The sequence below is a fragment of the Urocitellus parryii genome, chromosome 3 (genome assembly GCF_045843805.1).
Source record: "Urocitellus parryii isolate mUroPar1 chromosome 3, mUroPar1.hap1, whole genome shotgun sequence".
Lineage (NCBI taxonomy): Eukaryota > Metazoa > Chordata > Mammalia > Rodentia > Sciuridae > Urocitellus > Urocitellus parryii.
This window is the reverse complement of record NC_135533.1, coordinates 33,577,098-33,592,683: the sequence shown is the minus strand read 5'-3', so window position 1 is coordinate 33,592,683 and position 15,586 is coordinate 33,577,098. Positions and strand designations below refer to the sequence as shown.

At 40.9% G+C, this 15,586-nt stretch overlaps 1 pseudogene; it reads left to right on the top strand.

Annotated features, from left to right (window-relative positions):
• Positions 1-5,155: 5,155 nt before the first annotated feature.
• Positions 5,156-15,384, top strand: LOC144253707 (cathepsin D pseudogene; annotated as a pseudogene).
• Positions 15,385-15,586: the final 202 nt, after the last annotated feature.

Genomic DNA, 15,586 nt, shown 5'->3' with positions numbered 1-15,586 from the left:
AACACAGAGAGTAACACAACAGATTTGGTGGGGGAAAACCTGGAAAACATCAGAAAAGCAGCCTGCACTCAGCTGATCTAAAGGCTGCTCCACGAACTGGTACTTGAAAAGTATTCCATGTTTCCCAACTGGCCATGGAGAACTGAGTCAGTAGCCATCTTGAGGTGGCCATACTGCAGCTGCTGCTACAGGATCTGGGAAGTTGTATATATATATATCCTTGCATTTTATCAGATCATAATGGTATAAAATTAGAAATCAGCAAGTCAAAACCCTGCAAAAACTATATAAACACATTGAGATTGAATAATACACTTTTGAATGATGAATGGGTGTTAAAAGAAATTGGGGAGAAATTTAAAATTTCTTAGAATCAAGTGAGAATAGTGATATGGTATTCGAGAACCTCTGGGATATTATGAAGGCAGTTCTAAGAGGAAAGTTTTTAGCTATGAGTGCCTACATAAGAAAATAAAATAGATGCCATACCAACAACCTAATGATGCATCTCAAGGCCTTTGAAAAAGAAGAACAAACAAATTTCAAGGTCAGATCTGAAATCAATGAACTTGGGGAAAAAAACAAAAACAAAAGGATTAATGAAACAAAGAATTGGTTCTTTGAAAAGTTAAATAAGATTGATAAAACCTTAGTCAAACAGAGGTGGGGGCCGGGGGCCCAAATTAATAAAATTAGAGATGAAAAAGAAGAGATCACCACAGATATCTCAGAAATCTAGTGGATCATTTGGGACTATTTTGAAAATTTATATTCCAATTAAATGGAAACCTAGAAGAAATGGATATATTTTTAGATACACATGATCTGCCAAAAATCAAGAATACATAGAAGGGCTGGGGTTGTGGCTCAGTGATAGAGCTCTTGCCTAGCATGTGTGAAGCACTAGGTTTGATCCCCAACACCACATTAAAAAAACTAAATAAACAAAATAAACATATTAAAAAGAAGAAGAAGAAGAAGACATAGAAAACCTAAAAAGTCCAATAACTTGTAATGAGATAGAAGCAGTAATAAATAGCCTTCCAACAAAGAAAAGCTTAGGACCATATGGATTCTCAGCTGAATTCTAACAGATTTTTAAAAAGGAACTCCTTAAGTTATTCCATGAAATAGAAAGAGAAGGAACACTTCCAAACTCCTTCTATGAAGCCAGTATCACACTCATACCAAAAACAGGACACATACAGGAAAGATACATACAGGAAAGAAAACTATAGACCAATATCCCTGATGCAAAAATTCTTTTTTTGGGGGGAGGGGGCGGGTACTAGAAATTGAACTCAGGGGTACTTAGCCACTGAAACACATCCCCAGACCTTTTTAAAAAATATTTTGTTGGGTCTCTCTGTATTGCTTAGGGCTTTGCTAAGTTGCTGAAGCTGGCTTTGAACTTGCAATCCTCCTGCTCCAGCCTCCCAAGCCACTGGGATTACAGGTATGTGCCACACCTGGCTTGATGCAAAAATTCTTAATAAAATATTAGCAAATTGTGCTCAACAACATATTAAGAAGATTGTACATCACAACGAAGTTAGCTTTATTCCAGATATGTAAGAATGGTTCAACATATGCAAATCAGTAAGTGTAATTCACCACATAAATATAATTTTAAAAATTACTTTAGTCATCTCAATAGATACAGAGAAGGCCTTTGACAAAATCAGCACCCATTCATGATAAAAAAAACACTGAGGAAACTAGGAAAAGAAAGAACCTACCTCAACATTATAAAGGTTATATATGAAACACCCAAAGCCAACTTCATAGTAAATGGGGGAAAAATTGAAAGCATTGCCTTTAAAATCTGGAACAAGACAAGGATTTCCTTGTCCAGTCTTACCATCCCTATTTAATATTAAGAAATTAAGTGAGAGAAGGAAATAAAAGGGATTAAAAATAGAAAAATTAGATGTCAAATTACGACTGTTTGCAGATGCTATGATCCTATTTTTAGAAGATCCAAAAACTCTACCAAAAGACTACTAGAGCAAATAAGCAAATTTGGCAAGGCAGAAGGTTACAAAATCAACATACAAAAATCAATAGCTTTCTTATACATCAAATATGAATCTGCTGTGAAAGAAATCAGGAAAACAATCCCATTCACAGTAATCTCAAAAAATTAAAATACCTAGGAATAAATCTAACCAAGGAGGTAAACAACCTCTACAATCAAAACTAGAGAACATTGAAGAAAGAAACTGAAGAAGACCTTAGAAGATGAAAAGACCTCCCATATTCATGGAAAGGCAGAATCAATATTGGTAAAATTGCCATATTACCAAAAACAATATACAGATTCAGTGTGATTCCCATCAATATACCAATGAGAAGCCAGGTGTACATGCTTGTAACCCCAGCAACTCAGGAGACTAAGATAGGAGGATAGCAATTTGAAGCCAGCCTCAGCAACTTATTGAATCCGTACTCAACTTAATGAGACCCTGTTTTAAAATGAAAAATACAAAGGGCTCAGGATAAGGCTCAGTGGTTAAGCTTCCTTGAATTTAATTCCTAGTTAAAGAAAGAAAAAAAAAAAGAAATGAAAATATATACCAATGACTTTCTAGATCTTCACAGTACTAGAAAAAAACAGTCCTAAAATTTATTTGGAAAATAAAAGGCCCAGAATAGCCAAAGCAATCCTAAGCCAAAAAAAGCAATGCTGGAAGCCTCACAATACTTGCGGCTTTCAAATTATACTACAGAGCTATAATAACAAAAACTGCACAGTTCTGGCATAAAAACAGACACATAGACCAATGGTACAGAATAGAAGACAAAGAGGCAAACCTACACATCTATAGTCAACCGATTCTTAACAGAGTTGCTAAAAAAGGCACATTAGAGAGCTGGAGGAGATATAGCTCAATTGGTAGAGTGCTTGCCTTGCATGTACAAGGTCCTGGGTTTGATCCCCAGCACAAAAGAAAAGAAAAAAGTACATTGGAGAAAATATAGCATTTTAAATAAATGGTGCTGGAAAAACTGGTTATGTAGAAGAATGAAACTGATCCTTATCGCTCACCCTGCACAAAAATTAACTCAAAATGGATCAGACCTAGGAATCAGACCAGAAACTTTGCAACTCCTAGAAGAAAATGTAGCGTCAACACTCCAGCATAGGCACAGGCAACTACTTTCTCAGTAGAACCCCGGAAGCTCGAGAAATAAGGCCAGGAGTTAATAAATGGAATAGCATCAAATTAAAAAGCTTCTGCACAGCAAAGGAAACAGTTAGGTTTTTTAATATGCTAATTATGACTGGAGACCCTATCTGCCAAACTAGTGGGATGCCTTCTTTGCTTTTTCTTTTATTATTTGTTCTTAGCTTTTCTTATTTTAATTGCAACAATCTAAAAGTGTGTTTAAATTTTTTATTATGTATTTTTAAAATATTTTCATTTTGATAATTATAATCATAAAGAGGGCTGGGATGTAGCTCAGTGGCAAAGCGTCTGCCTTGCATTCACAAAGCCCTGGGTTCGACCCCCAGTTGCAAAAAAGACAAAAAAAAAAGAACCCCACCAATCATAAAGAAATTATAGAGAACAATGTAAAGAATACTCATACATTCATTGTGCAAAGATCACATGCAAAAATTTTTTAAAAATACAAAATTTTAGGTGCAAAATGCAGTGCCGTCTTTTAAAATCCCAAACACCTATCAACACCTCTAAAACATTAATGTTCCTATGTATACGTTTTGGGGTTCATGTGCATAGGGCTGTGTGGTTCCCAGCCTCTGAGATACTCCCAGCAATCCAAGATTCCCAGCATTTACACCTTTGCATAACCTCCTCACGTTCAGGACTGAATCTAACAATTCATTTCTAATGAATAGATTATGGCAAAAGCGAAGGAATGTCACTTCTGAGACTGGATTTTACAAAGAGTCAGTGCTTCTGCCTTAGGGATTCCCACTTGCTCTCTTGCTCGCCTGCTTTGATAAAGGTCAGATGTTATGTTGTGAGCCACTCCACAGACAGGTCCATATGGCAAAGAGAGGTCATTGGTTAACAGAGAGGAATTCTATCCTGTCAGCCACAACATCCGTGAGCTGGGAAGCAGGTCCTCTTTCAGTTGATCCCTCAAGGGGAAACCAGAGCCATGGGAAGCCTTAGGCAGAGGTACTGACAAAACTATGTCCAGAAACTGAGATAATAAATGCTTGTTGTTATAAGCCAAGAAGTTTGGGGGTGATTTTTAATGCAAGATATTGTACATGCAGTGGTTCTCAGCAACATGACTAAACCAGGAAGGGTATAACTCAAGGACTCAACTGTAGCAATGTCCAGACAAGGAGGCTCAATGGAAGCAATCCATTTTAGCAGGATTTAATTATAGTATTAGGAAAGAGAAATAATTCCCTTGCTATTATTATGAGTTATCATGATACAATGTTGTGAAAAGTGTATTTAGGAAAAGTTCAATTATTAACAAATTTGAGGCTGGGAGTGGAAGATGAGTATTGTTTTGAAATGTCTGAAGGAAGCCAGGAGTGAGCATCTTAGCAGGGGAGATCAGGCCATTTGGGAATCTGAACACAGAAGCAGGGAGTTGCTTACATGGAGCTGGCTATATCATATATCAGAGGAAATTCTTTTAAAAAGTTAGTATGAGTTGAGTTGATTGTATAAAAAGTTGTTTCTTTCTAAAAAACTTTTTTTTTCAAGTTTTTCAGAGATGCTGCCTTTTTCTACCATATTAGAATTAGGTAAAATATGTTTTGGTGATTATTTTTTAACCTTTTGTCAAACTTTCCTCTTTCTTGAATATTGAGCCCTACTTTTTCAATTTCTTTAGTCTTTCCCCTCAGTTAATTTATATGCAGTCTCCATGTGAATTCTTTGGATTCTTTCCTTTTTCTCATTTCCCTGACTCCTCCTTGTCCACATCCTTATTACCTCTTTCCTGGATTACTGCATAACTTCTCAGCAGGGCTTTCTCAGCACAGCAGCTGCCAGCAAGGTTTCTGAGCTGAACTGTAACAGCAATTTACACAAGAAATTATAGCTCTTACTTTTATTATCATCTAGCAAAACTGCAACAGAGAGATAAAAAGTGTCTGACCAGGCAGATGAGAATGGAATTACCTGGGTGGAAGCAAGAAGCTACTAAAAGATAAAGAAATATGGATACTCAGAATCAGTATGACCAGCAATACAGTCTGGTAGGTCAGGATATTTACCAGGATGATTTAAGGCTTAAAGAGGTAGCAGATTTGGTGAGCAATTACACTGAAGTCAAACAGGCCCAAAGATCCAGAAGGCCAAATTAAAATTATCAAGCATAAGACACCAAGTAAGCTGAGCTGTTTATGCACACTGTTTGTATTTATAATAAATAAACTGCAATATTGTTCCTCCCAGACTTCCACCCTAGGGGCAGAGTGTGGATGAAATGAATGTGACAGTTTAAACATAAACGTTCTGATTTACAAGACTCAAAAATATGTTGGTTTATTTCTATGGTGCATCAACTGCCTGAGTTGTCCTGGTTGGGATGTAATTCCCCCACCTGGAGGTGAGAGTCACTTGGGGTTTCCCCCAAAACCACCTTCCTTATAACCTTCTTGGTAGGAGCCCAGAGAACTGGCATTACTTTGGTAATTAATTTGGCAGGATCTTGGCAACTGATTAAAGAGATGTAGACAACAGAGAAGATCCTCCTAATTTAGTGCAAAATTCCTAGTATGAGCCAGAAAGTCAATAACTCATATTTTAGTAGCACTCCTGTCCTTCTCCATGTACGCAGAAACTGCTTCAGATTGAGAAACTGATGTGACTCCATTTTTTAAAAACCAGCCTGTACCTCAGAGCAGGGTCTGTCCAAGGGGGTTGGGGTGTGTGTGTGTGACACTTGTCCTTTGAAAACCCATTCCTAGGCACATACCCACCCTACTGAGTTGTTTAACAGGAGAAATCTGAAGTGCCAGGTGTCCCTGACTCAGTTAGGCTAGGTGAGGACCCATAGCCACCCCCTAGCAACCACCAATCAGCATGAGACAGGGAAAATATCTGAAATGACAGGTCACCCTCCCAGTAGTTTCTGTGATTGAAAACATGATTAGGCCACCCTGTAGTTTAGCATATACATTCTTGCAACCCCTCCCGGCCTAAACCAATCAGTTCAAATGTATCCACCACTTGAACTCACCAATCATCCTTACCCAACTTGTTCCCGCCAGTGAATGTGCTAATCAATGTTAAGAGTTGTTGTTTGATTTTCCCGAGGTATGAAATGATTTGCTGTGTGATGTTGTGACTCATAGAGTATCCCCCCAAAACCTATAAATTCTCACTGAACTAAGGGTCAGGACTCACTCCTCGGGACCACTGAATCAGAAACGGTTGTGAGTCCAGGCTCGAGCTCGCAATAAAGACTCTTGTGTGATTGCATCGGATTTGGCTTCTGGAGGTCTATTGGGGACCCACAAATCTGGCATTACAAGATCACAGCACACAAACCTTCCTATGAACCTGCCCCTGTCCTCTTCTGGCTCTTTTGTATGTAGGCTAGAATTTGCAGTTGATCTTCTGGCCTATAGCAGATCCCATCCTGTATAGCAAGAGAAAATGGAGGACCTGAAAATATAACCCAGAGTAACTTCTTCGTACAGATAGCCTTGCAGAAACCTGAAGAAAGCTTTGTTTGTTTGTTTTTGCAAAGGATCTTCACGCCTGTGAACATGTCACCTGACTATGGGTGGGAATTATCAGACTGGAGAAACCAGAGGGAACCAATGCTCAACTGTCCTGCAGCTCTACCTTACCTTGCCTACTCTCATAGCTTCCTTACACAATAGGTACTCTTAGGAGAAAAAAAATAAATGAAAAATTACATAAAATGGTCACACACACACACACACACACACACACAATGTTAATAAAACAAAGAGAAAACTTGCCAATGAATTGACGGTTGTGATTTTTCCATTTGTCTTTCTGATCTTGTCTATGTATAATTTGTAATAAGAGAACAGATATAATCTGTAAAATCTGTGAATCTGAGGATTTCCCTCACTAATCATCCATCCTAAATTGAATTGATATGATCCACCACACTGAAAAAGATAAGACCTAAATCCTGGAAATTTGTAAAAACAATATTCATTTTCATTAAATAGTTTTGTGTCATTTATATCATTTTTCACTTGTTTGGTTCAATAAGGAATACTGGGAGAACTCGGAGGTGGCAGAATATAAAGTAGGAGGTGAAGAATATGTTAAATCTTCCTCTCCAATCCTATCATAGGTCTTTGGGAGATCTCCTGGATATATGGAGCCAGAAGTAGAGGAAACACCAAAATATGAATTAATTGTCATAGTTATTGCAGCAACTCAACCATCCCCTGCCATGATTTCTCTGCTATACATTTATGGCTTCCATTGACTGTTGGTCCCATGTTTTTCCCTAGCCAATAATCTCTTTTACCAAGAAAATAGATGCCATGAGATATAAGCTTTTCTATCTCTCAATTCCTCTTTTGAGGCTTACCCCTAGTAATACCCAAAGTTTGCCATTTTATCTAATGCAGAGAGATAGGAGCCCCTTCTCTCATTCTGGGGACAAAGCTCCTTCCTTAGCCATCCTCAGGGAAATCTGCTTTGATTATCAGCCTCCATGTGAAAAGAAGATCTTTCTGTAGTCAGAGTTTTTCTCTCACCCCCTGAATTTATCTCCTCCATTCCTAAATAAAAGACCTTCTGTCATCAAAACATTTCTGACCATAAACTCTTAAACTACCCATCCTAAATAAAAGACCTTCTGTCATCAAAACATTTCTGATCTGGCTGGGGATGTGGCTCAAGCGGTAACACGCTCACCTGGCATGTGCAGGGTGCTGGGTTCGATCCTCAGCACCACATAAAAATAAAGATGTTGTGTCCACCGAAAACTGAAAAATAAATATTAAAAAATTCTCTCTCTCTTTAAAAAAAAATCAACAAAACAAAACATTTCTGACCATAAACTCTTAAACCATCTTAAACCATTGTCCACACTTGTCATCGTCACCTTCTTATTCCTTTTTTCTCTTTAAAGCATTGTGTTTGGCTTCTACCACTAATTGCAGTTTAGAAGACCATCAGGATAGTGGGATGTTGATAAGGGGATGCCATTTTTTTCAGTCTTTGAGACACATCTCATGGGATGATTCTTTACTTGGAAACTTAGGATAACCTAGGGTTTGATACTCTGGATTTTTCTAGGGTTGATTGAACCTAGAAGATTTAATACTAATCAAACTTATAAGTGACTAATGTATAAGGTAAAATATTAATCTATTAGGTTACAAGATAAATATTATTGTCATGTAAATCAGAATATTTATGTACAGATTATGTGACTAATGCATTCTTTCTTAGTAGCAATTAAATATAAGTGCTGTTGGAAAGCTGGGAAATTCAAGCCAGGGAATTTAATTGTATGCTTGTATGGCTAATGGCCTCAAGTTTTAAAAGCCAGACACATCTATTTTTATAATACAATATTCTGAAGGACCAGACTTCATTTGCTTATAGTTCAGAGTACTTAGGATAATGCAAGATACTTGTTGTCAACTTTCATGTTTTAGTCTGACTCTGCAATTCATAAAGTTCATTCAATTCTTTTTTCCTTTGGATATGTTGCTATCTTTAGTTAACCTTCTCTTCTTCACATTAACGTAACAGCTAACTTACTGGACAAATTTTATATGCTGGGCATTTTTTCCAACATTTATCATCTATAGTCCTTACTTTGAGCCAAGAGTTGTTAGTATGTCTATTTTGTAGATGAGACTTTGCAAGACTTATTATTTTGCTCAAGACCACAGAGCTAGTAAGTAGCAGAGCTAGGATTTAAACTCAGATTCCAATGACATCAAAACTGATCTTCTTAAGCATTGTCCTGTCTTTGACCTAATATATCTGTGGATAGACTCTGGCTTGAGTTCTCAGGTAATGATTTTCTATCTCTGCTTCAAATAAGATTGATTCATGAAGATTGAAAAATACATATTTCTTTTCCTTTTAGGCCCTGGTGAAACAGAATTCCCAAGGGTGAGTCTTCCATCTGTGATTTATTTTAAAGTTTCATAAGTATTTTCACTTACATCAAACAGTGACAACCTATGTTCAGAAGACTTACATCTAATTTTCCATTGCATATCAATGGGATGTTTGTCTGCCATGTTTGAATTTAACATGACAAAACTGAGTATTTCATCTTCCTGCAAAATCTGCTTTATTAGTATGCTCAGCAATAAAAATACACAGGAAGAAAATCTCAGGTGGAAAGGTTTATTGTTGAGTAAGTGAATTCAAGTCAGATGATCTTATTAAACAGACTTAATGTTTCTAGTGCTACCTTCCACCCAGTCTCCAGTGATAGAAACATCAGAATCATCCTGTAGCTCCCTCATCTATCAGGCAGAAGGACAGACTGTACTGCTGCCTTCCCTCTTACCTGTGTACTTAGTGTGTGCCCCAGTCCCTCCCTCCACCCTGTACACTGTCACTAGTTACATTGCCAATAGATACATCTGATCATGCCATCTCCTGCTTAAAAACCTTTCTAACCCTGTTATCTCCAGAAGGAACTGTCCTCTCAACATTGTCTCCTAGAACTTCTAGAACATGAAACAGTGCCTCTGCATAGCCTTAACTTCCACCACTGCTCATCACCATCTGAGCTCTGGTAGATGACTTGGTTCAAAACTTACCTAGACTTTCCCTACTGTACTGTCACTGTCCATGTGTGAAATGTCCCTCCATTGGTCTTCACTGAGGAGCAATGCAATGCTTCCCAAGCCTTGCTGACTGTGAAAATCATGGGGGGGGGGGGGTGTTGCTGTAACACACATATGCATATGTTCTCTCCCCCACCCCCAACCCTTGGAGGTTTGAATAGAATATTCTTTCTTTTATTTTTTTTAAATTAAATTAAATTTCCTTCCAAGAAAAATCTACCATCATTCAGTTTTTAGAAAGTGCTATTTTATTGGAAGTCACATGACATTAGAATCATTTGGTCTAAGATTTGGATCTCATCCCAGCTACTTAATTCAGTCATATCTTAGCTATAGGATACCTGGCAAATAATTTCACCTTTCTGAGTCTCCACTTTTCAGGTGGTAGATGAGGACAGAAAACATTCATTTTATAATGTTGGTATAATTGCTAGAAATTAAATATATAAACTATCTTAAATATGTTAGCTATTTCACAAATCATAGATATCCTTATTGTTATCATTGGTAAGTGTCACCTGAAAAACCAGCCTCTACCTCAAAGCAAAGCCTGTCCAAAGAAGGAGGCGTGACCCTTGTCCTTGGAAAGACCCACTGAGCACTCCTAGGCACACACCCACCCTTCTGAGTTGTTTATCTACAAATAACTGGAGAGATCTGCTGCACCAGGTGTCCCTGACTCAGTCAGGCTAGGTGGGGACCCAATAGCAACCCCCTAGTAGCCACCAATCAGCATGAGACAGGGAAATACCTGGGATGCTAGATAACCCTCCCAGTAGTTTATGGTGGTTGATAACATGTTGGGAAACCCTGTAGTTCAGCAGGAACACCCCTCATGGCTTAAACCAATCAGTTCAAAGGAATTTCCCTATTTTACTAGCCAATCACCCTTACCCAACTTTTTCCCGCCAGTGAATGTGCTAATCATGTTTTAGAGTTGTTTTATGATTTTCCTGAGGTGTGTGATGATTTGCTAAGAGATGCTATGAGGTATGTGAAGTCCCTGCCTTCCCCAAAGAGTGTATAAAACTGCTGCAAACCCTGGGATCGGGGCCTCTCAGCATCACCAGTTGCTGTGTGCAAGTGGAGGACCGAGCTAGCTCACAATAAACATCTCTTTGCTGCTTACATTGATCTTGGTTTCTGGTGGTCTTTTGGGGGTCCCGAATTCGAGCATAACACACCTGCTCCACAAAAATTTCCCTTGACTTTCTCAGACATCTGGTTATTCTCTCCCCTAAAGCAAAATTTTGTCTTTTTATTTTAGGATAGGTAGTATTGAAAGGGTAAAGTTTCTAAGCTGCAAGGCCTGAGTTAAAAAGTGAAGGACCAGGTATTGTTAAGTTCCTCTGCTACACCCAGAACCTGAAATTCCTGAGGCAGTTAAGACAACGCCCTACTGGCCATTTAGCCTAGGGCCCTGTGCAGCTTGTCACTCAGGCATACAGGGCCGGAACCAATCAGTTTGAATGTGTACCCCGCTTAGGAGTGACCAATCACCCCTGCCTGACCTGTTCCTGCCAATGAATGTACTAATCAAGTTTAAGAATTGTTTGATTTTCCTGCGCCTCATGATGATTTGCCCTGATGTATGCAAAGCCTCCGCCCTCCCCAAAAAGTATACTTAAGCACTGCTCGACCCCCCCTCCCCGGGGCTCTGGACTGCTCTCCCTTCTTGAGTGAGCCTGGAGCCTCAGCATGCTGAATTGGATCCTCAATAAATCCCCTTCTGCAATTGCATGAGTCAGTCTCTTGGTGGTCTCTTCCTCCGACTTTTCGCTGGACCCTTACAGTATATATGTAGATTTAAAACTGTAGTAGAAAAACAAAGAAACATTATTTTGTTCCTCTAAATCCAATTCAGTTTTTTTTCTGAACTATAGTGTGGATGGGGTGTTCAAGCTAAGATATTATTCAGTATATTGCTTCCTTCCCTAGGCTTAGGGAGTCCACACAGCCCTGGAAGGAACTTCTCATCCTAAGACCACTGTGGTCATTGGTATAGTCCACAGGATCCCTTTAAGGCAGATAGCTTCATGACTTCTGTGCCAAATTTATACCTAGAGATTGGAATAGTGTCCAACCATCCAGAAAATTACTAAATGGGCCACTCCCATCCGAGGTCCATTGCTCTCTGAGGCATGGCAGTGAGAGTTTCTGTTAACCCAGAGCCCTGTCCTCTGAGCCACTAGAGAAATTCTAAAGCCCACCCTTGCCTTTCCTTCTCTTCTCCAAGAGAGAAGTCTTCTACTTTCTTGGAGACATCCTTTCTCCCTGGACAATGCAGAATTCTGGTTCCATCTTGCATAGAAGTGACTTCTAGGTACCTGACAAACTTAACACTTCTGACTTACAGAAACTTTTAACACATACCCTGAGGCAAATTAACTCTGATTACTTTTTGCAGATGATACAAGAGAAAAGTACTTACATTGATGAGAGTGATAAATAATTTAGTACTTGTATCACTTTTCTATCAGTTTTGTGTTAATTACTTTGTATTCCAAGTCTTCACCTCTTTTAACTGTACAATGAATCCAATTAATTAGCATTAGTTTTGGGGTTTATGCATTTCATATATCCAGACTAGCCTTGATCTCTGTACCTGTGGGATATTTAATAAATGTTAGTTGAGACAATGGATAAGGCAACAAATAAGTAAGTCTCTATTGCATGAATTATTTGGCTCTACAAATTAGCTCTTTATAACCTTTCGAAAATACATTGCTTTATTGCACTTTACAAAAGTAACTTAGCCTGTTGTCAAGTCAAATAATATAGAGGAGAATGAATTTAAAAGATAACATTTTATAATTTTTAATAGTGCTGTCCTTGTTTTATGTAGGAGGATTGTGAGTTTCTAACTGATTTATGAGGAATTTGTATTAAAGTTGAACATAATATCTAAAGTATAAAACTTCTTCAAGTTTCCTTCCTGAAGTTAGCACACTTACAGGAATTTATAGAGCATGAAAGAGCCTGATGTAAAAATCTGTAGTTCTGCACCTTCACAGTTTTTTTTAGTGCCTGGCCTGGGAGAAGTATTGGAGAATACACAGCTAACAAATAGTTCACATTTTTAGAAATGATAATTAATTAATTAGAGATATAATCAGGGGTCTTCAGCTCCAATCATGGGACCAAACCTGTTTTTGTACATGAAGTCTTAGGGAAACACAGCCACTCCCACTCATTTACATTTTGCCTACTACTACAATGTCACAATTGAGTTGTTTGGACAGAGACATAGGTGACCAGCATAGGTGACTTGCTTTTGGCTCTTGGCAGAGAAAGTTTGCTGACCCTTCCAATTAATTGTTCCCATATGCTTGCTATGGACTCCCACAAGCCCCTGAATTTATTAAAAACACCCGTGAATCTGTGTATTTAATAAATTTGACTATGGTGTGAATGTATCTGACTCAAAGATATGAAAATGTATGTTATAATAAAATGCAAATTAATTTCAAGGTAGTTTTTTTTTTTTTTTTGTACTAGGAATTGAACTCAGGGGCACTTAACCACTGAGCCACATTCCATGCTCTTTTTAAAATATTTTATTTAGATACAGGGTCTTGTATGAGTTTCTTAGGGTCTCACTATGTTGCTGAGGCTGGCTTTGAACTCATGATCCTTCTGCCTCAGCCTCCAGAGCCACTGGCATTACAGGCATGTGCCATTATGCCCAGCCTATAGTAGCTATTTATCTTTGTGTGTGTGTGCTTTAAATTAGGAGATATCAAAAAATACAATTTATATTGTGGAGTTCTGTGGATTTGTTTTTGTATTAAGGATTTAATTTTTGAAAAATGATTGGGAAACATTGGTCCAGTTAACTCTATAAACCAAGAAGACTGCCTTAAAAACACAAAAATCGTAATCAATTAAAAATGTGGAGCCCCCCAGCCTCTGGCTGCTCGCGCTCGGCCTGCTGGCCGCGTCCGCCTCGGCCCTCATCAGAATTCCCCTGTATAAATTCACGTCCATCCGCCGGACCATGACGGAGGCGGGGGGCCCTGTGGAAGGCCTGGTCGCTCAGGGCCCCATCACCAAGTACTCCCTGCAGTCATCAGATAGGACCAACGGGCCGGTTCCCGAGATCCTCAAGAACTACATGGATGCCCAGTACTACGGGGAGATTGGCATCGGGACCCCCCCACAGTGCTTCACAGTCGTCTTTGACACCGGCTCCTCCAACCTGTGGGTCCCCTCCATCCACTGCAAGCTGCTGGATATAGCCTGCTGGGTCCACCACAAGTACAACAGCGGCAAGTCCAGCACCTACGTGAAGAACGGCACGTCCTTTGACATCCACTACGGCTCTGGCAGCCTCTCTGGGTACCTGAGCCAGGATACTGTGTCGGTGCCCTGCAATTCAGGTCCTTCAGCTCCAGGAGGCCTCAAGATTGAGAGGCAGGTCTTTGGGGAGGCCACCAAGCAGCCTGGCATCACCTTCATCGCCGCCAGGTTCGATGGCATCCTGGGCATGGCCTACCCCCGCATCTCCGTCAACAACGTGCTGCCCGTCTTCGACAACCTCATGGAGCAGAAGCTGGTGGACAAGAACATCTTCTCCTTCTACCTGAACAGAGACCCCAGTGGGCAGCCTGGAGGGGAGCTCATGTTGGGAGGCATCGACTCCAAGTACTATAAGGGGTCCTTGTCCTACCTCAACGTCACCCGGAAGGCCTACTGGCAGGTGCACATGGATCAGATAGAGGTGGCCAATGGGCTGACCTTGTGCAAAAAGGGCTGTGAGGCCATTGTGGACACGGGCACCTCCCTCCTGGTGGGCCCTGTGGATGAGGTGAAGGAGCTGCAGAAGGCCATCGGGGCTGTGCCGCTGATCCAGGGCGAGTATATCATCCCCTGTGAGAAGGTGGCCAGTCTGCCCAAGGTCTCGCTGCGGCTGGGAGGCAAAGACTACACCCTGTCCCCGGAGAGCTACACACTCAAGGTGTCACAGGGTGGGAAGACCATCTGCCTGAGCGGCTTCATGGGCATGGACATCCCCCCACCCAGCGGGCCACTCTGGATCCTGGGTGACGTCTTTGACCGGGACAACAACAGGGTGGGCTTTGCCGAAGCCGCCAAGCTCTAGCTCAGCCCCTGCGCGCCAGCAGAGCGATGGACCAGAGTCCAGGAGGAGGAGGCCGGCCAGTCCCCAGCACCCTGGCCTCTCCCCACTCACACACGCACACTCAGCACTGTGGCCCGCCTGCGCCATCTCACTTGCCCTGTGGTTCCCTCCTGGGTTCAGAAACGCTGCCTCTCTCCGCGGGGGGCGCATGCCAGGCCCGGCCATGGATCCGTCTCGCTCACTTGGAGCACCCAACCTGGGCTTGGTGGCTGCCAGGTGTGTGTGTCCTGGGAGCCCCTCCCCCAGCTCTGGCAGCACCTGCAAGTCTGAGTCCCCTCCCTGAGGCAGGCTGTCCTCCAGTGTCCTCCTCCAGAAAGCTGCCCCGCAGGAGGCCCCTCTGCCCAGCCTGGCGTCCCGCCAGCTCTGCTGCCCCTCGCCCCTGAGTGTCCCGGCTGCAGAGGCCTGAAGACAAGAGGAGGAACAGGAAGACCAAAGCCATCCTTGGGGGCCTGTGGGGCACCCTGGGGCCTGTCACCACCTGGGGCAAGGGCTAGGGTGTCTGGGGCCATGCTGGCCTTCCTTTGGTGACCTCTGCTGCCCTTCTCCTGGTCAGCCGAGAGCCACAGTCGACATGAAAATATAGTTGTTGGGCCTGAAAAAAAAAAAAAAAAATGTGAGATTAATTATACCATATATGTGTTCGCTGATGCCAAGACCAAATTCTATTTTGTAATAAATATGGTGGGTAAAAA